Source organism: Chiloscyllium plagiosum, unplaced genomic scaffold, assembly GCF_037043375.1.
Source record: "Chiloscyllium plagiosum isolate Xiang-an unplaced genomic scaffold, Cpla_swu_hap1 HiC_scaffold_40, whole genome shotgun sequence".
NCBI classification, from domain to species: Eukaryota; Metazoa; Chordata; class Chondrichthyes; order Orectolobiformes; family Hemiscylliidae; genus Chiloscyllium; species Chiloscyllium plagiosum.
In genome coordinates, this window is record NW_028270178.1 from 63356111 (window position 1) to 63382195 (window position 26085).

At 44.3% G+C, this 26085-nt stretch overlaps 1 long non-coding RNA gene across 5 annotated transcripts; it reads left to right on the forward strand.

Moving 5' to 3' along the window:
• The first annotated feature begins 2683 nt into the window (after positions 1-2683).
• Positions 2684-25474, forward strand: LOC148138580 (uncharacterized). Of its 5 annotated transcripts, XR_015753972.1 has the most exons (9): positions 2684-2808; positions 3448-3554; positions 6255-6337; positions 8055-8150; positions 9051-9137; positions 11965-12069; positions 21719-21817; positions 23068-23145; positions 25365-25474. It is a non-coding gene; the product is annotated as an uncharacterized LOC148138580 (long non-coding RNA). The 5 variants fall into 5 exon arrangements; XR_015753969.1 differs by lacking the exon at positions 11965-12069; XR_015753971.1 differs by lacking the exons at positions 11965-12069; positions 23068-23145 and adding an exon at positions 23974-24079 and having other exon boundaries at positions 25365-25467.
• Positions 25475-26085: the final 611 nt, after the last annotated feature.

Below are 26085 nucleotides of genomic sequence, written 5' to 3' on the forward strand. Positions count from 1 at the left end.
GCTGATTCGCCAAACCTACACATCCGTGAACACTATGGGTAATTTAGCATGGCTGAGTCACCTGACATGCACATCCTTGTGCTGTGGGCGAAACTGGAATACCTAGGGGAAACCCACGCAGACACGGGGAGAATGTGCAAACTCCACACAGACAGTTGCCTGAGGCTGGAATCGAAATGGAGTACGTGGTGCTGTGAGGTAGCAGTGCTAACCACGGTGCCGTCGTGCTGCTCCATGTTACCCTCTAGAAACCTGTCTGATCCTTGCTTCCTCAACCTTAAATAAGCTTCCTTCTTCCTCTTGACTAGATGTTCTACATCCCTTCAAACTCTGTTAAATGCATTGCTGAAGTCCATGTGGCCAACGTTGACTATCTATCTCTTGGTCAACTCCTCAAAGAGTCAATCCAGTTTGTGAAACACGGTTTTCCACTCACAAAGCCATGCTGACTATCTCTAATCAGACCTTGTCTTTCCAAATATATGTAGCTCTTTTCTCAGAATCTCCTCCAACAATTTCCCCATCACTGGGCTGTAATTTCCTGGCTTTTCCCTGCAACCCTTAAGTGATGGAACAGCATTATCCTCCCTCCAGACTTCCGGTACCTCACTGTGTCTGTTGAGAATAGAAATATCTCTGTTCGGGACACTGCAATCTCTTCCCTAGCTTCCCACAATGTTCTAGCATAGAGCTAATGAGCTACTGAGGATGTATCGAGCTTTATTTGTTTTAGGATTCCAACACTTGCTCTTCTCAGTTGAGGATTCTTTACAAGACATCACTATATTTTTTCCCAAGTTCATGAGCTTCCATATTTTTCTCCACAGTAAATACAGACAGATTGTTTTGTCCAATATATCACCCTTCTCCTCTGGTTCCACACATAGCTGACATTATTGATATTTAAGAGGCCCTATTCTCTACTAAGTTACTCTTTAGCCCTTATTGAAACTTGCGTAAAGGCTTCTGAAAAATCAAATACACCATATCCCTCGTACCACTACACCCCTCCTACACACTTACAATGCTGCCATTTATACTCACACCAACAAATTAAATCCAACAGGCTCAAAAAAACATTCTCCTTTATAAAATGTGTTTCTAAGGGTCCAGTTATTTTTTATTGACCTATCCCTTCTCACTCATTTCAACACGCTCTTGACTTACAGTCAGGTTAACACTCTTTGGTTTCAGACTGGAAGCAGGTTGTGGGAGATCTTGTTGATCAATCTGAAAAAGGTAGCTTACAGGATCAGCAGGTAATAGAGAAGGCAAATCAAATGCTGCCTTTTATTACAGAGGGAATGGAGTTAAAACTAGGGAGATCTTGGTAAAATGACGCAAGGTACCCATAGTTTACACGTGTACCTCAGTATTTACAAATTTACGACAGTTCATTGAGGAGACAACAAGCAGGGCTGATAAAGGGCAATCCAATGATGTTCTGTATTTGGATTTTAAAAATGTAAATGATAAGGTGCTACATAAAAGTTAATTGCACAATTTAGGAGCTCATGGTATTGGGGTAATGTATTAGCATGGACTCAGGATTGGTTAACCACACTGGCTTTTGCTGAGTCCTCACTTAAAGTACTGTATACAATGTTAGCTCCCATATTTAATAAAGGATAAACCAACACCTGAGACCATTCAAAAAAGATTCACTTAGCTGCTTTGAGGACGAAAGGGTTGACATATCAAGAATAGATAAGCAGGGGTGATCTTATGGAAACAAGATTCTGAGGAGCTTGACAGGGTAGATGTTAACTCGATCTTCTAGCACCAGTGAAGTCTCAAAATAGGGGACATTACATAAGGGAACATTCATTTTAGAAAAAGTAAAGAATTTTTTCTCTCAGTGAATGGCGAGAGTTTTCTCGCCCAAACAATTGTGAAAGTTAAATGTGGGAGGGGAATGGTTGGGTTACTCTTCAGAGGGTTGTTCTGGCTTGTTGGGCTGAAGGGCCTGTTTCTACACAGTAGGGAATCTGTGATTCTATCTCAAATTATTTTAAAAGACGGCAGATAGATTTTTGAAATATTGAGCAGTTGAGGGCTATGCGGATCAAGCATAAAAGAGCTGTTGAGGCCTGGGTTGGCCCAGCTGTGATCTGATAGAATGGGGGAACAAGCTGAAGGCGATGAATGCCCTATTCCTGCTCCGATTTCTTGAGGCTCCATTTCATGTTTTTTTTGTTTCCGAGGAAGAGCGTTATACAATGTGCGAAAGATCTCAGATGTTGTGAAAATGGGGTGTTTATGTACTGATTCAGATGGCATTGATTCATCAATCACAGCTATGCAGTCATGAGTAGGAAGGCAATTCCCTCCATGAATAAAGGAAATCTACTGCAGAGCTCACACAAAGGGAATTCTTAGCCTCAGTAAACTCTCCCATCACATTACCCAACATATCAGCTAAAGCAGGACGCACTGCGCATGTTCTCGCCAACAAAGTGACCCGAAGTTGATTGATGTCAGCACCGGACCAATGAAAGGACGGTGGGCGGTGTTGGAGGACCTGGCGGGGCGGTTGGTCCTCCAAGCAATCAAAGTGAATGATGGGCGGAGCTAAGCTAAACCATGTGATCACGAGGTAAAAACAATGACTGCAGATGCTGGAAACCAGATTCTGGATCAGTGGTGCTGGAAGAGCACAGCAATTCAGGCAGCATCCGAGGACAGGCAGTGCTGCCTGAATTGCTGTGCTCTTCCAGCACCACTGATCCTAAACCATGTGATCATCCTCGCGCGCGGCGCACAGTCGCTGTAATGAATGCTCGGCAAGATATGGAGAGAAAGGATACGGTAAGGAAAGAACTAAACAGGGAAACGGGAGAAAAACTGTGTTGCTATGAGCGGAGAGGTTTTAGAAACAAATTGTGCACGTCGGAAAACACAAATTTGAACGTCCCAGTCCCGTGTTTGCAGTAAATGGGGAATTGCCTCAGCGCGGCTGCAGGCCTGAGTGAGCGCCGCCATCTTTATTCGGGACAACGATTCACTGGACATGTGCACCGCCGCCATCTTTGTAGGGGGCAAGTTGCAGCCAGGCGCATGTGCAGCCTTTCTGTTGTATAGAATCTTTGGGATCATAGCAGTCAATACTGCTCTGATTCATCTCTGGGCCCCCTCATCACCACTTTGTCAATATCTAGCTTCCTTAGTCTCGAACCATGAGTGTATTTTTGACCTGTTTACGACTGTATTATTACTATTATAGACCCTTTGCAAATGAGTTATTCACTGCGGCCCAGCCCCTGACCATGTGCTGCTCTATTATCAGATTACTTTTTTTCTTGAATATTTTTGACAGTCAAGAATTCTTTTTTCCAACAAGCAAGTGTATTTTCCTTTCATTTCTGACTATCAAATTTTGCACCATTTTCATTCCCTGTAATCCATTTTGCACTCCCTCAAACATCAACTGTGTTTCTCCTTCCACAGATACCAGTGATTAATGCCAAAGCCCTGTTGCTTGTGGAGAGGGTGATGTTTGACTTTCTTGTACAGCTGCAGTTTGTGTGGTGAAGGTGCTCTCACAATGTGGTTGGGTAAGTGGCATTATAGATTATTCATTACAGCAACAGTGATGATTTGAAAATAATGTCAAATCAACAACAGTTTGTATTTTTATTATCATGCTTATAATTTCACAAAAAATACTATTGAGAACTTTAGACATAAGGCCAGAGATGGAGATATTAGGTCAGGTGACCAAAAGCAGGTTTTGAGGGATGTCTTCAAGGTGGAAAGCAGACCTGAGAGGTTTTGGCTGCGAATTTCAGACCATGCTGCTTCAGCAACTGTAGAAACAGCCACACAGATGAAGTAATGAATTAACAAATGGTTGGGAGTCTCAAAGAAAATGGGTTGTTGAGGTCTCAAAGTGTGTGTGGTGCAGGGAGCTAGGGATTATCACAGCCAGGAATTAAATCAAGTGTGAGAAATTTAAATTGAGGGATATTGGCCACATGCTGGCAGGTGAGACTAGATTGGGTTGGGATATCTGGTTGGCATGGACGGGTTGGACCGAAGGGTCTGTTCCCATGCTGTACATCTCCATGACTCTATGTTGTTGCTTATGAATAGGAGACTTTTGATGAATCAACAAGCAGATATTTAGATGTTCTTGAGATTACAGGGAGGTTGAATGTGGGAAGTTGGCCAGGGAGTGAGTTTGGATAATGAAGCCTAGAGATAACACAATGTGGATGAAAGTATATGAGCTGAGACAAGGGTGAAATCAGCTTGAAATAGTGGTGTTAGAGTGGGACTGAGCTATCACCCTCACCTCACCTCTGGGATTCAGCTGGTTGTCAGGTTGTGAATCAGGGTGGTAACACAATCGGGAGCTGAGTGGCCCTGGTGGTGCCTAAAATGAGTGTCACTCAGCTGACTGTTGCAGAGCAGCTGCTGATTGATTTCCCGTTAATGACATTTTCCATCACTTTACTGCTGATCGAGTGTAGACTGTTGGAGGGAAATTGCCTCGGTTGGATTGCCCTGTGTTTTTGTGTTGAACATCCCTGGGCAATGTTTTGCATTTTTGGTAGATGCCAGTGCTGGAGCGGTACGTGGCTTGGTGGGTGGCAAGTTCTGGAGCGCAAGCTATCAGTATTATTGCCAAAATGTTGGCAGAATCATAGCCTTTGCACTACTTAACCATTTCTTGATGTTATTCAAACTCAGTCGAACTGACATCTGTGATGTTAGAAGCCACTGGAGAAGGCTGAGATGGATCATCTCACTTTACACTTCTGGATGCAGATTGCTGCAAATGCTGTCATCTTATCTGGTGCATGGATGTGTGAGGCCCCTCCATCAGTAAGGGTGGGAATTTCTGTGATGCTTCCTCCAGTGAGTTGTTTAATTGTTCATCACCGTTCACAACTGGGTGTGGCAGAACTGCAGAGTTCCGATCTGTTCCTATGGATGTAGGATCACGTAGTTCTGTTGCTTGCTGCTGATGCTGTTTGAAAGGCAGATGGTCCTGTTTGGTAGCTTCACCAGGTTGGCACTTCATTTTTAAGTCAGCCTGGTGCTGCTCATGGCATGCCCTCCTTTACTGTCCATTGTGATGGGTGAGTGCGGGATTTACAACCCCATGAGATTACAGATTGTGCAGGAGTACAGTTCTGCTGCTGTTGATGTTCCACAGTACCTCATAGATACGCTGTTTGAGATCCTACATCTCTTTGAAGTCTGTCCCATTTAGAACGGTAATAGTGCCACTCAACACAGTGGAGGTTTTCTCAACTTTAACCCAAGACTTGTGACTCCAAAAGGAACGTGTGATTGTCGTTCTTACCGATACTGTCATGGCCAGATGTATCTGCAGCTGGTCAATTCATAACAATGAGATCAAGTATGTTTTTTTCCCTCTTGTTGGTTCCCTCACCACCTGCTGCAGACTCAGTTGAGCAGCTATGTCCTTTAGGACCTGGCCAGCTCAGTCAGTAATTCTGTTACAGAGCTAGTCTCGATTGTGGACATTGAAATCCTGTACCCAGAGTACGTTTGACACCATTTTGTTGCCTCAGTGCTTCCTCCAAATGTTGTTCAACATGAAGGAGAAGTAATTCATCAGCCAAGGGAGGACGGTACATGATAATCAGCAGGAGCCATGAGACTCCCAGGGCGAATCCTCCCTGTCTGTACACCACTGTGCCACCACCTCTGTCTGGTCTGTGCTGCCGGTGGGACAGGACATATCCAGAGATTTTAGGAGAAATTGAAGACTGCAGATGCTGGAGGTCAGAGTCGAGAGTGTGGTGCTGGAAAAGCATACCAGATCAGACTGATGAAGGGCTGAGGTTCAAAACGTCGATTCTCCTCCTCTGATGCTGCCTGACCTGTTGTGCTTTTCCAGCACCACACTCTCGATATCTAGGATGGTGATGGTGGTGTCTGGTCTTTGTTTGTAAGGGATCATTCCGTGAGTATGACTATGTCAGGCTGCTTCTTGACTAGTCTGAGGTACAGCTCTCCACATTTTGGCACCAAAAACTAGATATTAGTGAGGAGGACGTTGCACCATCTAGAGGGCTGATTCTGTGGTTGTAATTTCTAGTGCCTTGTTAGATGCCACATGGTCCATCCAGTTTCATTCCTGTGTTGAGACTTTGCAGTGATTAGTACAGTGAGTCGCTGGCTGGGCTGCTGTCAGGTTGGCAGGATTTTTTTTCACCATTGACAATGGTTTCATGGAAATCAGGAGATTCGTAATTCCAGTTTTTTTTTCGTGAATTCAGATTCTACCATCTGCCAAGATGGGATTCGAACCAGGACTTCAGTCGCTTGTTTTAATATTCTGGATAAAAGCTAAATACATCAGGTTTGTTCACTCATTTTAAATATCACTAACCCTGAATTTGTTTCTTGTAAAACACTGTCCATCATCCTGTCTCCTCTATCCTCCCCTCCAACAACATGAGTGAGGAGCAAATGGAGTTTCCCTGTCACCATGACTGAGATAACCCGATCTGCTGCTTCCCTCCCTCCCACTAGCCCACTGAGCCAAACTGCCTCACGTAGTGTTCCTGGTTTTTGTCCTAAACCTACATCTTTCTCCAGTCTCTTGTTAAGCCTTATCAGAGCTCCTCTTTCCAATTTACCCAAAGCTCGCTAAACCACAGACTTTCCAACACTCTGTCTCCTCCTTCTCACCGATTCACAGATATTTTCCTTGTTCTGTCTGTCTGTCTTTTCTGGTTATGCCCTTCTCTCCCCTTCTTTGAAAAACTTCCTTTTGACCTCACGGTTTTTGGAAAATCCTGCTCCATTTCCACTGTCTCTTTCCTTTCTGAATTCCTTGCATTTGGTGTCCCTCCAGTATCTATCCTTGCTCTCTCCTGTATCTCACCTACATACTGCCAGGAGTTGACATTGTGAAAAAGCACCATGTTAGGTTTCACATGGACAATGACACTGCCCAGCTCTCCCTCCCCACCATCCCTCTCCATTACTCCACTGTTACTCAGTTACCAAACTGCTTATCACATTCCCACTACTCGATTAGCTGCAGTTTCCTCCAATGAAACATTGTCATGGTTAAACCCATTGCCTTCAGTTGTTATTCCAAATTCCTTTCTCTTACTGCTGAGCCTCTCCCTCTCCCTGGTAACTGTCTGAGGCAGAAATACGTTCTTCACAATATTGCTGTTATATCTGACCCCAAGATGACCTTCTGATCAGACATCTGCACAATCCCAAACACCAGGAATTCCAATCTCTTAAACATTGTTTGTCTCCTCCTCACCCCAGCTTCATTGCTACTGAAACCCCTTACCTGCCTCTGTGTCGCCTTAAACTTGATGAATCTGAAGCAGAACCCTTGATTCCGCGACTGACCCAGAATTTGGTTCCAGACTCCCTTTTCAGTATTAACACTCGGAAACGTCCACTCAGTATTTATCCTGTCAAACCCCTTAAGAATCCCATCTGTCTCAATGAGATCACCTCTCTTTCTCCAAACTCCAGTGAGTAGTGTCCCAACCTGTTCAGCCTTTATTTAAAAGATAATCCCTCCAAACCAGGGATCATCCCAGTGAATCTCCCCTGCTGAAAAATGTGTTGCTGGAAAAGCACAGCAAGTCAGGCAGCATCCAAGGAGCAGGAGAATCAATGTTTCGGGCATAAGCCCTTCAGCTTATGCCCAAAACGTTGATTCTCCTTCTGCTTGGATGCTGCCTGACCTGCTGCGCTTTTCCAGCAACACATTTTTCAGCTCTGATCTCCAGCATCTGCAGTCCGCACTTTCTACGAATGAATCTTCCCTGAAATGCCTCCAATAAAGTGACAAATTTCCTTATCTAAAGGGACCAAAACTGCTCACTTTACTCCAGATATGGTGGTCTCACCACCACTTCCTCACGTTACTCTCAGGTATATACTCCAAACTCTCATACTGAAAACCCTCTGAACAAAACACTCCATTCCCCTTCCTGATGACCTGTTGTAACTATGTACAGTAATCCTGCGCCAGGAGGAGGGGATGGTGTGGGTTTCTAACTTGAACTGAGAGTGACAGATTTTATAAACTTGTATTACAGGATATTACAGGTGGACATTCAGATGGTAATCTCAGTAAATGTTCTGCCAAACTCTGATTGAATTACTCAGTACATCAGGACCTGGATATTCGCATTGTGAGTATTGCATTCCAGATCAATCCCCTTTGCTGCTTAAAATTTCTCCTTTGAATCATCACATTCTCTCAAAAGGTCTCCCCAAACCATCATGTGTTATGTAATCCTTTTATGATGATGTGATGAATGTAATGTTTATTATTCGAATGTGTAATTTTTGTACAAGGATGCCTCAGAGAGGGAGCAGAATATTCTTAAAGGGGAGAATAACCATTTTGAGGGGAGGCTGTTGTTTATTGGTATCAATGACATAGGAATAGAAGAGTTCACATTGTTGGATCATTCGAATCTCTTGTGGGGTAGAATTGACCTCCATCAGAAGGATGGATTGTACCTGCACTGAAAGGGAAGAGTTGCTAGTGCTATTCAGGAGGCATTAAACCAGTGAAGGAATGGAGGTAAACTCAAAAGAGTGAGGAAAGAGCCAGGTCTGAGGCTGGTACAGTTCAGGCGTCAAACAGTCAAGGCAGGCAAAGGCAAGGCACAGAATGAGGTAGGACTGAGCAGTTACACTGCATTTATTTCAATGCAGGAGGCCCGATAGCTCAGGGTATGGTTTTGAACATGGCACTGGGATATTACAGCAATTACAGAGGTATGACTTAAGCTGCTGGTCCTAACCATTCCTAATGTTCCAAGGTATAGATGCTATAGCAAGGATAGAAAGAGGGCAACAGAGCGGGGGGGGGGGGGGGGGGGTGAGGTGGTTTTGATGAGGGATAACATTATGGCTGGGCTTCAGGAGGATATTTCTGGAAGTACATCCAGGCAAGTTGTACAGGTGGAACTGAGAAATAAATAGTCAGCCGGGAATTGAGAAGCAAATTTACTAACAGATCACTTATCTGTAAGAATAGTATGATTGTATACAAGGCTTGACCTTTTTTAATTCATTCACAGGATGAGGGTGTCACTGGCTGGGCCTCAGGGGCAGTTAAGATTCAACCACGTTGCTGTGGGTCTGGAGTCACATGTTGGCCAGACCAGGTAAGGATGGCAGATTCCTTCCCTGAAGGATATTAGTGAATCTCATGGTTTTTTTTTGCAACAATCAACAATGGATCCATGGTCTTTAATAGATTCTTACTTCCAAATTTTTATTGAATTCACATTCCACTGTCTGCTGTGACGGGATCCAAACTCTGAGCCCCAGAACGTTATCTGGGTGTCTGGATTATCCATCTAGCGATAGTATTACTAGACCATTGGGCGGGGTGAGTGACTGAGGTATCAATGGGGCAGCACATCAGCACCAAATATCCCATGGTCTCTGTGGAACATAGAAAGGGCTGGGGAGGGAGAGAAATCCCTGGTGGTGGGGTCTGACTGTAGGTAGTGGAAATTGCAGAGGTTAATGCGCTGTATCTGGAGATTCGTGGGGTGGCAGGTGAGGACCGGTGGATTATATTCTTATTGTGGTTGGAAGGGTGGGGGGAAGGTGGAGGTACGGGATGTGGAGGATATGCATTGGAGGGAATTTTTGATCACGTGGGAGGGAAATGCAGTCCTTGAAATAGGAATCCTTTCTGGGATGTCCTGGAGTGGAATTGCTTCTCCTGGAAGCAGATATGGCAGAGGCGGAGGAATTGGGAGTAAAGGTTCATGTTTTTACAGGAATATACTCAAGGGAAATCAGATGAGCAAAAAGGGAACATGAAATATCTCTAGGAAATGGTTTAAGTAGAATCCAAAGCGATTCTACAAATATATCAAGGATAAAAGAAAAAATAGACAAAGAATACAACTTCTTAAAGATCAAGAAGGCCATCTATGGAACAACGAGAGGTGGGAGAGATACTATGCTACTCTTTTCTGGAGAGTTTGGAGAACTTGATACTTAACAACAGTGATAACTTGAAAAGTGTCCATGTTACAGAGGAGGTGGTACTGGATGTCTTAAATGGCATCAAGGTGGATAAATCCCTGGGTCCTGATCAGGTGTATCCCAGAAATTTGTGGGAAGCTAGGAAAACAGTGCCCCTCCCTGAGGTATTTATATCATCGTTTGTGACAGGTGAGGTGCTGGAAGACAGGTGTTGTTATTTTAAAAAGGTGGTAAGGAAAGGCCAGGGAACAACAGAACAGGCAGCCTGAAGTCAGTGGTAGGCAAGTTATTGGAAGGGATTCTGAGGGATAGGATTTACATGTATTTGGAAAGACCAGGAAAGATTAAGGATAGTCAACATGACTTTGTGTGAGTAATTCTCTCTTTCTAACTTGATTGAGTTTTTTTGAAGATGTGACAAAGATGATTGATGAAGGCAGACTGTGGACGTTGTCTATATGGACACTGAAAGATGTTCCACAAAGCAGACTGGTTAGCAAGATGAAGTAGTGGAGGCTGATACAATTACAACATTTGAAAGGCATCTGATTGGGTACATGAATAGGAACGGTTTCGAGGGATACGGATCAATAGCTGGGAATAGGATTCCATTAGTTTAGGATTCCTAGTTGGCATGGACAAATTGGACCAAAGGTCTGTTTCTGTGCTGTACATCTCTATGACACGAATAAATGAAAATAAGATGTGTTCCTCTTTTGTAGAGAGCTATCAGAAGCACAGATAATTGTATTTGGAGCTGAGAAGGTTAAGCAGTGAGTTTGACCAGTTGCAAATTTGTGTCTTGGATATTTAATTTGCAGAGAGAAGGGAATTGTGAACAATGCCACAATTTTAGTAACTATTTTCAGGTAATTGGCAAATAATATGTGAACATGTGAACATTATTTTATTCAGTAAGGTCTGAGCATCTGGAACTGTCTGATTGGCAGCTGGACACAGACTCAGCAGTTATTCATAAACAGATTTGGAATTTTACTTTTTAGGGGAAGATTTGGGGGGCTATGGGCAAATGGGAAGGGAATTGGGACAGATGTGCAGCATCTCCAGAGGGAGAGAGTACAGTCCCAATGGGCTGAATAGCCCCCAGCCCCTGTGCTCTGTGATACTGCCCCATTCACTGTGAATGATGAAGCTCTTCCCAGGGCAGAGAGAGGGAGGATCCCACCACTCACCTCACAATGGGCCCCGATGATTGATGTCAGCGCAGGCCAATAGGGGGCAGAGGGCAGTACTAGAGGACCAGGTCGTACCAGTTTGTCTTCCAACCAATTGGAGTGAATGAGGGCATCCTCAAGGCTGGAACGAAAGAAAGGCACATGTAGCAGAGATTTGAGAAACTGGAGGACATGAGATAGGGAGCGTTCTGTGGCTGGTGAGGAATTATATAAATAAGGAAGAGTTGTGAGGCTGGATGAGGTGACAGTGATCAGGAGAGTTGAGGATGGAGGAATTTAGAGTTAGTGAGGATTAGAGTCATAATGTTATACAGCAAGGAAACAGGCCCTGTGGTGCAACCAGTCCATGCCAACTATAATTCCAAACTGAACTAATTGTACCTGCCTCCGCTTGGTCCACATCCATCCAAATATTTCCTATTTATGTACTTATCTGAATGTATTTTAAATATTGTAATTGTATTCACAGCTACCACTTCCTCTGGAAATTCATTCCACACGTATATATTTTTTTAAAACCCTTATGTCTTTTCTCAAACCTTTCTCATTTCTTCTCAAAATGAATGCACCCGAGTTTTGAATCCCCCTCTCCTCCGGCTATTCACCTTATCTGCACTCTTTTTCTGATTTTATAAACCTCTAATAAGGTCACCCCTCAACCTCATGCACTGCAGTGGAAAAAATTCCCAGCCTATCCAGCGTCTCCTTAGAACACAATCCCTCCATTCATGGCAACATGCTGGTAAATCTCTCCTGAACCTGGTCCAATTTAATAATATCCTTCCTATAACAGCACAACCAGAACTGGACAGAGTATTCCAGAAGAGGCCTCTCCAATATCCTGTACGTTCTCAACATAACGTCCCAACTCCTGTACTCAAAGGTCTGAACAATGAAGGTAAGTGTGCTAAGCACCTTAACCACCCTGTCTACATGTAACACAAACTTCCAAGACGTGAAGCCCTCTGTCTCTTCGTTCCCATATCACTACTCAAGGTCCTACTTTTATTGAGTGTCAGTCCTACCCTCGTTTGTTTTATCAAGATGTAATATTTTGCATTTATTCCAATCCAAAACATTTTCAAGTATAAAGGCAGTAGGAGTATAATTTAAGAAGGAAATCAGGAGACAAAAAGGGGACGTGAGATAGCTTTGGCGAATAGGGTTAAGGATAATCCAAAGGGCTTTTGTAAATACATTAAGAACAAAAGGCTAACTAGGAGAAAATAGAGATCAGCAAGGCAGTCTTTGTGTGGGGCTTCAGGCGATGGGTGAGATAGGGAAACAAGTACTTTGCATCAGTGTTTACTGTGAAGAAGTACATGGGAGATATAGAATGTGGTGAAATAAATGGTGATATCTTGAAAAATGTCCATATTACAGAGGAGGAGGAGGTGTTGGAAGGAGCTGGTGCAGGGGAAAATGATTCACATTTTTGCATCATTGTGATCTCCTCTGGAGTAGAGTTGACCTGCATAAGAAGGATGGATTGTACCTGATTTGGAAGGTGTCTAATATCTGGGCAGGGAGATTTGTTAATGCTACTCAGGAGGCATTAAACCAGTGAGGGAGTGGGTGTGATTGCAAATAGATAGTGAGAAAAGAGGTATGTCTGAGGCTGGTGCAGTTCTGAGGTCAAATAGTCAAGGCAGGCAAGGGCAAAGCAGAGAATGAGGTCAGACTGAGTAGTTACACTGCATTTATTTCAATGCAAGAGGCCTGACAGGGAAGGCAGGTGGGCTTAGGGTATGGTTTTGAACATGCCACTGGGATATCATGGGTATTACAGAAAAGTGGCTCAGGGATGGATAGGACTGGCAGCTTAATGTTTCAGAGTATAGATGCTATAGGCAGAATAGAAACGGGGCCAAGAGAGGAGGGGGAGTAGTGTTTTTGATTAGGGATAGCATTATGTTTGAGCTTAGGGAGGATATTCATGGGAGTACGCCCAGTGAAGTTATTTGGGTGGAACTGAGAAATAAGAAAGGGATGATCACCTTATTGGGGTTGTCTGCGTGGATTTCATCCGGGTTCTCTGGTTTCCTCCCACAGTCCAAAGATGTGCAGGGTAGATTGGATTATCCAGGCTGAATTGCCTGTAGTGCTCAGGGATGTGTAGGTTGGGTGGCCCTGGAAAATGCAACGTTACAGGGGGAGGTTAGGAGGCTCTGAGCGTCAGTATCGATGTAATGGGCCGAGTGGTCTCATTCCACACTGTTGGGATTCTGGGATTCTCTGATAATTCTACTAGTTTTAAAATAGTTACAGAAAAGAATAGACCAGATTGTCCAATTTAGAAACTTAACTTTTCAAAGGTCAATTTTGATGGCACAAGGCAAAAACTTTCATCTGGCCCCTCAAACCTGCTCTGCCATTCAATAAGATCAGGGTTAATCTTTTCATGGCCTCCGCTCCACATTCCTGCTCTCTCACCATAACCCTTAATTCCTTTCCTGTTCACAAATCTACCTTTTGCCTTAAAGGAAATAAAGTTGATAGCTCAGCTGCTTCACTCAGCAGGGAATTCCACAGATTCACAACCCTTTAGCTGAAGAAGTTACTCCTGAACTCAGTCCTAAATCTGCTCCATCTTATTTTGACGCTATGTTCTCTAGTTTCAACCACCCCTGGTGAAAATAAACTCCCTACTTCTATCTTACTTACTCCCTTCATAATTTTGTTTTTTTACCCCATCCAACCTCCCATTCTTCTAAATTACAATGAGTATAGAACCAGTTTTCTCAATCTCTCCACATACTCCAACCCTCTCAACTCCAGGCCCAAACTTGTGACCCTCCTCTGCACCCCCTCCAGTGCTAGTACATCCTTGCTGAAGTAAGGAGACCAAACCTGTACACAGTACTCCAGGTGTGGCCTGTACAGCTGCAGCATAACCATCCCTCTAGCAAGGAAGCACAATATTCCGTTCACTGCCTTAATTACCTGCTGCACCTGCAAACCAACTTCCTGTGATTCATGCAGAAGGACACCCAACTCCCTCTGTACAGCAGCATGCTGCAAGTTTTCACCATTTTATCATCCAGTTTGCTGTTAGTTCAACCAAAGTGGATGACCCCACATTTCCCAACATTGTCCTCCATCTGCCAGATCCTTACCCACTCACTCAACCTATCTGTATCCCTGTGCAGACTTACGGTGGCCTCTGCACACATTGCTCTACCTCATCTTTGTATCAAATCTGAACTCTGACACCGTACGCTTGGTCCTCAACTCCAAAACATTTGTGTAAATTGTAAACAGTTGTAGTGCCATCACTAATCCAAACACCCATTTATCCCCATTCTTTACTTTTTGTTGGTTAACCCATCCTGTATCCCTGCTAATACATTACCCATAACGCCGTGCAGCCTTTATCTTATACAGCAGCCTTTCATGTGGCAACTTGTCGATTACTTTCTGGAAATCCAGATACACCACATCCACCGGGTCCCCCTTGTCCAACGCATTTGTGATGTCCTCAAATAGTTCAAGTAAATGCGTTAAACATGAGCTGCCTTTCATGAATCCATGCTGTGTCTGCTCAATGGGATAGTTTCTGCCCAGATAAATCGCTACTACTTCCTTGAGAGGTTCAAGCATTTTCCCCACTACAGAACTTAAACTAATGGGTGTTTTTCTTTTGAATAGTGGCATCACATTTGCAGCTTTCCAATCTGTCAGATACGTCCCAGAGTCCAGCAAATTTTCGCGAATTATCATGAACACATTTGCTATTTTCCCGGCCATCTCTTTTAGCCCCTGGGATGCATTCCATCACGGCCAGGCGCCCCTTTTACCTTTGGGCTGTTACCTTTCCCAACACTTCCTCTTTACTGAGAATGATTGATTCTCTGTCCATATCTGCCATTGCCTCCATAGGCCTGTAAAAATGAGACAATGAGAGTACACAGACAGTATGTTCCTGTTAAGGGCAAGGCTGGGAGGCGTAGAGAATGCTGCCTGTCAAGAGAAATTGAGGCTCTGGTCAAGAAAATGAAGGAGGGATATGACAGGTACAGACAGCTGGGTTTGAGTGGATCCCTGGAGGAGTATAGAGACAGTAGGAGAATACTTGAGGGAAACTAGGAGGGCAAAAAGGGGACAAGCGATGGCTTTGGGAAATAGGTTTAAGGAGAATCCAAAGAGATTCTAGAAATACACTAAGGACAAAGAGTGACCAGGCAGAGAATAGGGACCCTCAAAGATCAACAAGACTGACGATGGAACCGCAGGAGTTTGGAAAGATTCTATATGAATATTACACATTGGTTTTTACTGAAACACGATATGGAAGCTAGAGAATTTGCACAAATAAATAGTGATAACTTGGCAAGTGTCCATGTTACAGAGGAGGATACTCTGAATGTCTTAAAATGGATAAAGGTGGATAAATCCCTGGGACATGATCAGATGTATCCGAGAAATTTGTGGGAAGCTAGGGAAGTGATTGTTGGGCCCCTCCCTGAGATATTTGTGTCATCAATAACCACAGGTGAGGTGCTAGAAGATGTGTGCCATTATTTGAGAAAGGTGGTAAGGAAAAGCCAGAGAACTATAGACCAGTGAGCCTGAAGTCAGTGGCAGGCAAGTTGTTGGAAGGGATTCTAAGGGACAGGATTTGCATGTAATTGGAAAGGCAAATAATTGGGGAGAATCAGCATGGCTTTGTGCATGGACATCGTTAACATGGACTTCAGGAAGACACAATGTTCCACATAACAACAGACTGGTTAGCAAGTTCAACATCATAGAATACGGGGAGAACTAGCTATTTGGATTTTAAAAAAAAAGGCTGAAAGGTCATTCATCACAGAGATATACAGCACAGAAACAGACCCTTCGGTCCAACCCATCCATGCCAACCAGATATTCCAGCCCAATCTATCCCACCTTCCAGCACCTGGTCCATATCCCTCCAAGTCTTTCCTATTCATAAACGTATCTCGATGCCTTTTAAATGTTGCAATTGTACTAGCCTCCACCACGTCCTCTGGAAACTCATTCCATGCACGTACCACCCTCAGCGTGTGAACGTTGCCCCTCAGGTCTCTTTTATATCTTTCCCCTCCCACCCTAAACCTATGCCCTCTAGTTCTGGAAGCCCCCACTCCAGGGAGGAGACTTTGTCTATTTATCTTAATTATCCTGTCCATGCCGCTCATGATTTTATGTACCTCTGTGAGGTCACCCCTCAGCCTCCGACACTCCAGGGAAAACAGCCCCAGCCTATTCAACCTCCCCCTGTCGTGATTTCGACCAGGAGCAGATTTGTCTCCAGGATATTTAGTTGACAGAGAGGGAAAGTAGAAAGTTTGTCACAATTTTTAGTAACTGCATTCATGTAACTGGCAAATAATGCAAGGTAAAAATGTGAAGATTATTTTACTGAGTCAATTCTGAGCATCTGGAACAGTTTGAACAACAGCTGAATGCAGATTCAACAGTTACTGTCAAAACAAATTTGGAATTCAACTTTTTAAGGAAAGATTTGGAGAGCTATGGACAGATGGGAGGGGAGTTGGGACAGATTTGCAGCATCTGCAGAGGGAGAGAGTACAGCTCAAATGGGCTGAATAGCCCCCAGCCCCTATACTCTGTGATAATGCCCATTCGCTGTGAATGATGAAGCTCCTCCCACCGCAGAGCCATCGAGCCATAGAGATGTACTGCACAGAAACAGACCCTTCCGTCAAACTCGTCCATGCTGACCAGAAGTCTTAACCTAATCAAGTCCTATTTGCCAGCACTTGGCATATATCCCTCTATACCCTTCCTATTCATATACCCATTCAGATGCGTTTCAGATGGTGTAATTGTACCAGGCTCCACCACTTGTCCTGACCGAAAATTCCATGCATGCAGCATCCTCTGATTGACAGAAGTTGCCCCTTAGGTCCCTTTTAAATATTTTCCCTGTCAACTTAAACCTATGCCCTCTCGTTCTGGACCTGTCTATGTATCCCATTCATGCCCCTCATGGTTTTATAAAACTCAATGAGGTCACCCTTCAGCCTCCAACACGTATGGGTGGATCCCACCAACATGACATAATGGGGCCCAGGTGATTGACAGCAGCTGTAGACCAATAGGAGAGTTGGCGTGATCCTCCAGCCAATAGAAGTGAATGAGGGGTGTGGCCAGCAGGCCAACACGTGACCATGAGCTGTGCAAGCGCAGTGTCACTGTGAGGGGGGGACTCAGTGAGTGAGATGGCAGTGGCATAGACTGGGAGAAAAATGGAGTTTGTGGGTACTGGGGCAGTTTATAAACACACGGTGTAGGCTGCTTGACATGAATTACAAGCTCCCGCTAAATAAAAACCAGAAAAAAATTGTGGATGATGGAAATGATAAACAACAACCATAAAGTGCTGGAAAAGCTCAGCAGGTCTGGCAGCATCTGTGAAGACAAGTCAGAGTTAACATTTCTGAACCTATGAACCTTCCTCAGAACTGATGTGACTGAGGAAAAAATGTTGGTTTCTATGCAGAAGGTATAGGCTAAAGAGTAAGTGATTGGGAATAGAGCCCAAAGAGAGAGATAGGAGAAATTGGACAAAGGAGTGTATATCGATCTGGCTGGGGGAGGGTGAATAGCTGTTTATGGGGACTGTTAGTGGCTAATCACAGATAGTGTGTAATAGCATGCTATGTAATAACAAGGCCTGGTGTGTGGGGTAGGGGGCTAGGATGCTAGGACGTGGGAGAGTTCAGGATCTAAAATTATTGAATTTGATATTGAGGCCAAAGGGCTGAAGGGTCCCCGAGTGGGTGATGAGGTTTTGTTCTTCCAGCTTCATTAACATGTGGCACTGGAAACGCACAGCAGGTCAGGCAGCATCCAAGTAGCTGGAGAATCGACGTTTTAGGTATATGCCCTTCATCAGGAATGTGCGGTGTGGGAAAGAGTGCTGAGAGATAAATAGGAGGGGGTGTGTAGGGCTGGGGGGGGGGGAAGGGAGCTAGGAAAGCAATAGGTAGATGCAGATGGGAGGTAATGGTGAGAGGGTGGAGTGGATAATGGGGAAGGAAGATGGACAGGTGGGTCAGTTCAAGAGGCCAGTGCCGGGTTGGAGCTCGGATAAGGTGGGGTGAGGGGAGATGAGGAAACATTGATGCTGTGTGGTTGAAGGGTCCCAAGGCGGACGATGAGGTGTTATTCCTCCAGGCTTCGGGTGGCTTGATTTGGCGATGGAGGCAGCCCAGAACCTGCATGTCTTGGCGGAGTGGGAGGGTCCGTTGAATATGTCGGCCACAGGGCAATGGGGTTGTTTGGTGCATGTGTTCCAGAAATGTTCCCTGAAATATTCCGCAAGTTGGCGTCCTGTCTCCCCACTGTAGAGGAGACCACATCGAGAGCAAAAAACTCAATAGGTGAGGTGTTTGAATGTAAGAACTATCTCTGCTGAATGTGGAAGGATCTTTGGTGTCTTGGATGGAGGTGAGGGGAAGGTGTGGGCACAGGTTTTCCACCTCTTGCAATGGCGAGCGAAGGTGCCTGGGAGTGGAGGATGGGTTGGTGGGGAGCGTGGATCTAACAAGGAAGTCACAGAGAGAATGGTCTCTGAGGAATGCTGAAAGGACTGGGGAGGGAAATATATCTCTGATGGGGTCTGATTGTAGGTGGTGGAAATGGTGGAGGATGATGTGTTGTACCTGGGTGGAATGTGAGGACTTGGGGGATTCTATCCTTGTTGCAGTTGAAGTAGTTGGGTTCAAGGGTGGAGGTGTGGGAAGTAGAGTAGATATGGTGGAGGGTATTGTTGACCACATGGGAGGGGAAATTGCTGTAATTGAAATACGGAGCCATTTGGTATGTTCTGGAGTGTTCTGCCAGTTTGTAAGAAGCTTCCCTGGAACATTGCAGTAAGTATGAGACAGGGATGTTGGCCAGGGAACAGGCTCGTGTGTTGAAGTGGCAGGCAACTGGAAGCTCAGGGCCTGTTTTGCGACAGAACGTACATCAGCCACCATTTCCATCCCATCCACTGAGATGCTGCCAGACACCGGTTCCTGTTCCCTCCATTAACAGCTATGCACTCTCCCAGCCAGATCGCTATCCAGTCCTTTTTCTTTCCAAATGTTCCTTTGGGCTCTGTCCCCACCTATTATTCACTCTTTAACCCCTATCTCCTTTGCCATTGCACTGGGAGCTAAATTGCCCCTAGTTTTCAGAGACGTGTAGGTTAGGTGCAAGATAAATATTTGTCTTTACTATTCATCCTGCACTGACTGTGAGTTTTGTTGTGTGAATTCATTTTATGGGATATTAATTAAGACTGGGATCTCAAAAACAGGTTTTTACAGTCAGCAGAGACATCAGGACCTGAATATAATTGGCATTTAACTGTGGAAACAGAAAGGTTTGTCTGTTCTGTCTGTGAGAAAATATCTTCAATACTGTTGTCAAGCAAAAATCAGAGAGATGGACAAATTTGTGGCTGGATCACCCTTTGGGTGTGTGCTCTGTTCTGGGCCCTGCAGCTGAGGAAGGAGATATTGGCCTGAGAGGGAGCACAGATTTATCCAAATTGCACCTCATCTCTTTGCAGGAACTGTCAGATTTAGTCCCCAATCACCCACTTCGTAATGTTAACCTGTAAACTCCTTATTTTCAGTTCTCTGCAAACTACCCACTAAAATTCCTTATGGACTCAAATTCCTTATGGACTAAAATTCCAGCATCTTTTCAGGTGGAATGTTCCAGATTCTGACAACTAAAAATGACAGGGCTGCACTGAGAGTGCTGCTTGGCTCAGTGAGTGTGTTTTGGAGTTGGGTGAAAACAATGAGGTGAGATAGGGAGAAGGTGATGCTGAAACTCGGGTTTAGTTCAGGCCATTCAGAAATTCACATGCTCCCAATGGGAATAGTCAATTTTTATGAGATACCTGCTGAATATTTTGTAACAGGTTTTAAAGTATAACATGTCAGCTTAAGTAAAGGTCTGGGCTTTAGATTATAATGGACATGCTTGAAGTGAAGAAAGGTTGCTAGCTCATTAATGTTCTCGCGATGGGAGAACTAACTGTATCTAGAGAGACATTGTGACAGGAGACCTCAGATCCGCGGTGTTCTCCTCTTGTACAATGTGGGAAATAAGGGATGCTTCCAGTGTCCCTGGCGACAATATGTGCAGGAAGTGTGCCCATCTGCAGTTACTGGGAAACTGCTTTTCAGATCTGAAGCTGTGAGTGGACTCACTGTAGCTCATCTGCAATACTGAGGATGTTATGGACAGCACGTTCAGTGAGTTAGGAAAGGGAATGGACTATCAGATCAAGTAAAAGGCTCAGGAAGGAAATGCAGGAGTTCCCAGTGTACATCCCATTATCAAACAGATACTGTATCCCGCTTTGGATTCTGCACAGAACAGGAGGAAAGAGAGTAACGGGGATTCAATAGTCAGGGGTACAGACAGGCACTTCTGTGGCCACAGACATGAATCGAGGATAGCATGTTACCTCCCTGGTGCCAGGATCCGCGATAGCATGGATAGGTTATTGGACATTGTGGAGCTGGAGGGTAAACAGCCAGTGGTGGTGGAATCCTCTCACTATGCAGACCATGTATCATTTACATTCTCCACTGCTTCTCACTCATGTCTGCTTCAAAAAGAGGGAATCACTGAGAAACACGGAATAAAATGGGATCAGTCTCGGGTATTAAACTGTTGAACACAATGCCCCCATCTTATCCATATTGGTCATCAAGCACACATGCCCGCTGCGATCATCTAATACCTTTTTGATATTAGAATAGATGATAGATGATTGGTTAATGTTTTGGGGAGGCAAATGAGCAGAGAGGTTTAGTAGGAAATTCTGGAGCTCAGGGTGCAGGAATCTGAGTTAAAAATGGGCTATCCTCAAGGCTGGAATTACAGAAATGCACTTAGCAGAGAGATTTGTGGGGATCGAGAGTACAGAGATAGGGAGGATTGTGTGATTGGAGGATGTTACAGAGATGCTTATGATAGCAGAGATAAGGAAGAGTTGTGAAGCTTCATGAGGTGACAGTGATAGGGAGAGTTGTGAGCATGAAGACACCGAGAGTTAGAGTTTCAAAGGTATATATCATGGAAACAGACCCTGTGGTTTAACCAATCCATGTCGACTATAATTCCACCTAAACTAATCACACCTGCCTCTGCTTGGCATATATCCCTCCAAATATTTCCTATTTATGAACTTATCCAAATATCTTTTAAGTATTGTAATTGTATTCATAGTTACCACTTCCTCTGGAAGTTCAACCCATAAGTGCAAAAATAGAAAAGCTCATGTCTTTTTAAAATCTTTGTCATCTCTTCTCAAACTGTATGCACCGGTGTCTTGAATCCCCCTCCCATGCAGCCATTCATCTTATCTACACACTCCATGATTTTATAAACCTCTAATAAGGTCACCCCTCAACCTCCTGCTCTCCAGTGACAGACATCCCAGCCTATCCATCCTCTCCTTCTAAAACAATCCCTCCATTCATGGCAACATCCTGGGAAACATCTTCTGAACCTTCTCCAATTTAATAACATCCTTCCTCTAATAGGGGGACAAGAACTGAACACAGTGAAGAGGCTTCACCAACATCATGTATAACCTCATGACAGTGTCCCAACTCCTATACCTAAAGGTCTGAGCAATGAAGGTAAGCGTGCTAAACACCCACTTAACCACCCTGTCTACATGTGACACAAACTGCAAAGACCTGAACCCCTCGGTCTCTTTGTTCCACATCCCTACTCAAGGCCTTATTTTTAATTAGTGTAATTAATTAATGAGGCTAAAGGAGATGTTTGTTTTATTAAAGTATAATATCTTACATTTATTCAAATTAAATTCCATCTGCCACATTTCAGCCCATTCACCCAATTGATCAGGATCCCTCTGTATTCGTGGATAACCTTTTTTACTGTCTACCTTAACAGTTTTTGATGTCACGCACAAACAAACCATGCCTTGTATATTCTAATTCAAACCATCTACACACATGACAAACAAAAATGGACTCAGCACCGATTCCTAGAGAACACTGCTGGTCACGGGCCTCCAGTGTGAAAAACAACCCTCCACTATTACTGTCTCCTATTGTTAAGCTAATTTTGTATCCAGTTGGCAAGCTCTTGCTGAATCCCATGGGATCGAACTTTACAACTTTGTCTCCCCTGCACAACCTTTTTAAAGGCTTTACTAAAGTCCAAATAAACAATGTCTGCCACTCTGCCCTCATCGATCTTCTTGGTGACTACCTTAAAAATCTCAATCAAGTCTGTGAGACACCCTGTTAAGTAACCATGTTGAGTGTCCCTAATCATTCCTTAACTCTCCAAATACATGCAAGTCCTATCCTTCTGAATCGCCTCCAGCGGCTTACCCACCACTGAGGTCTACAGTTTCTAGGCTGCTCCTTATATCCCTTCTTTAACAAAGGTACAACATTAGCCACTCTCCAGTCATCAGGCAGCTCACCTGTAGTTATCGATTATACAACTATTTCTCCATGGTGCCCACAATTACCTCTCACCCAAACTGTTCCCGTCCAATCACTTCCGTCACTTGCCCTGTCTGATCAGACAAGAAAAGGTCAGGTGTTGCTTGCTTCCTGATAGGAACATTTAAATATTGATAAAGAACATTTCTTGAACTCATTTAACACATTCTTTACCAACCAAACCTTTCACACTATCGTAATCACCTACTACTATAACCTTATTGTTGTGACTGTATATCGGAGATCTCTCTGTATATTTGTTCCTTATATTCTCCCTGATTATTGCAGCGTCTGTAGTGCCATCTGATCAAGGTGATTTTGTTTTAAAGTTTGAAAACACAATTTTGTTTTTAAAAAAGCTTTCCTCTGCGATTTAAATATAAATCTCTTTTTGTTTATTCACTCAGATGTGGATGTTTACCCTGAGGGCAGTTGGTAGTTAACCACATTGCTGTGGGTCTGGAGTCACATGTTGGCCAGACCGGGTGAGGATAACATGTTCCTTCCCTAAAGGGCATTAATGAACCAGATGGGTTTTTTCCTAACAGTCGATAATAGTTTCATGGTCATCACTAGCCTTTTCATTCGAGATTTTATTGATATCTGATGCCACCATCAGCCATGGTGCTACCATCTAACCGTAATCCTCGGAAGATTGCTCATTTTACTCGTCTAGCAAGAAGTATCATCTGGCCATTGCCTCCCTTTTTAGCAATATATTATTTTTTAAAAAAGCTCCATCATTCTCCGTGTACAATTTGAGGTAAAATTACACACATGCAATTTCTGAAGCCGGAGGGGGATTACAGAGACAGAGAGGGATGTGGGTCTAGTGGGGGATTGTTGTCCAAACATCACTGTGGTGTCCATCGACTGCAACATTTCAGGGAGGCCGTTCACCACCACTTTCTCCAAGACACATAAAGGTGGTCAATAAATACTGGTCTGGACAGCAAAGGCAACCTCCTGTGAATAAAACCGAGCAGTGACCTCTCCCAGCTGTCTGGCTGTGAAGGTATAAACCGCTCGGAAATGCAGCTTGGAAAAAAGAGAAACAAACAGTGACATTTCGCAGCTGCCCTCAGAGAGACCTCGCTCTCTGAGCTCACAGCCGGATCAGCTCAGTGAGTTTCAGTCTCTTGAAACATCAATTTTAGACGGTTTTATTATATTAATAGTGAGAAAGGTGAGGGTTTCTTTTTTATGTCTTTCGGTCTGTTGTTTAAATGTTTAAAATATAAAGCATAAGCATTAAGTTATTCTCGGGCGGTACTTTTCGAGCAGTAAGACTGTGCCTTTGTCTTGATCTGTAGATTGTTAAGGCGGAGACGTGGCCTGTTGTAGAGTGGTGTGCTGTTCCTGTCGGATGGGGGAGATTAGGGAGAGTTTCAATCATCCTGATGATTGTGTCTGCAGGAAGTATGTTTGCAAATCCTATCAGATCACATGGATTGGTGAAGGAGTGATTAAAGGCAGTGAGGAATTGACAGGGGTCAGGGGGTGTGATAGGTGGCAGTCTCAGGATTGCAGGATACTGCAGATACAGTCAGGTAGATGGGTTACCGCCAGGAAAACTAGGAGGGGTAGGTCGGTACTACAGGAATATCCAGTGGTTATCCCCAGCTCAAACAAGTGTACTGTTTTGGAAAATGTAGGGGGTAATAGACTTTCAGGGGAATATAGCACTGACTGCCAAGTTACTGCAACTGAGACTGGCTCTAACCTAATGTAAGGTATACCCAGTTCCACGCAAACGATGGTGTTAGGGGACACTCTAGTCAGGGGCACAGTCTGCCATTTAAGCAGCTGACAGTGAGACATCAGAATGGGGTGGTGCCTCCCTGATGCTAAGGTCAAGGATGCCTCGGAGAGGGTGCAGAATATTCTCAAAGGGGAGAATAGCCAGTGGGAGGACATTGTACATTGGTACCAATGGCATAGGAAGGGGAAAGCATGGGGTCCTGATGAGCAGGGAGATTTGCTAGTTCCACTCGGGAGGCATTAAACCAGTGAGGGAGTTGGGATAAACCTAAAGAGATAGTGAGAAAAGAGGTATGTCCGAGGCTGGTACTGTTCAGATTAGACTGTCAAGGCAGGCAAGAGCAAGCCACAGAATAAAGTGGGACGGACCAGTTACACTGCATTTATTTCAGTGCAAGAGGCCTGACAGGTCAGGCAGGTGGGCTCAGGGTATGGTTTTGAACATGGCACTGGGATATTACAGCAATTACAGAGGGATCACTCAGGGATGGATAGGACTAGCAGCTTAATGTTCCAGGGTGTAGATGCGATAGCAAGGGGGCAACAGTACAGGGGAAGTGGCGTCTTTGATTAGGGATAACATTACAGCTGGGCTTCGGGAGGATATTCCTGGGAGTACATCCAGGCAAGTTACTTGGGTGGTACTGAGAAATAAGAAAGGGATGACCGTCTGACTGGGATTGTATTATAGACTCTCTCCCAATAGTCGGCGGGGAATTGAGACACAATTTTACCAGGAGACCTCAGTTATCTGTAAGAATAATATGGATGCAATGATAAGGGGTTTTAACTTTACCAACATAGGCTTGGAGTGCTGTAGTGTTAAGGGTTTGGATGGAAAGGTATTTGTTCAGTGTGTACGAGAACGTTTCAGATTCAGTTTGTAGGATGTACCTACTAGAGAGGGAACAAAACCTTACCTGTTTTCTTTGTTCATTCACAGGATGAGGCTGTCACTGGCTCGGCCAGCATTTATTGCTTCGTTTAACCAGAGGGCAGTTAAGAATCAACCACGTTGCTATAGGACTGGAGTCGCATGCAGATCAGACCAGGTAAGGATGGCATTTTCCTTTCCTAAAGATCATGAGTGAACCAGATGGGATTTCCCAACAATTGACAATGGATTCATTGTCGTCACAAAATTAATTTTTCCAGATATTTATTGAATTCACGTTCCAAAATCTGCTGTGATGGAGTTCAAACCCAGGTCTCCAGAACGTTATCTGGATCTCTGGATTAATTGTCTAGCGATAATTTCACTCCGTCATCGCTGCCTCTTAGGAAATGAGGCAGGGTGAGTGACCGAGGTATCAGTGGGGCAGCCCATCAGCACCAAATTCCCACAGTATTGTGGCTCAGTGGTTAGCGCTGCTTCCTCAGCACCAGGGACCTGGGTTTGATTCCAGCCTCTGGCGACTCTGTGTTGGAGTTGGCACGTTCTCCCCAGTGTCTGTGAGGGTTTCCTTCGGGTGTTCCAGATTGCTCCCACAGTCCAAAGATGTGTAGGTTAGTTGGATGAACCATGTTAAATTTCCCATAGTGTCCAGATGGAGTAGATGAGGTTTTGGGATGTGCGGAGAAATCTCTGCCTGATGTGAAAAGATCCTTTGGACAGAGGTCAGCGGGAGGTGTGGCCGCATGTTTTACATATCCCGTGGCGGCAA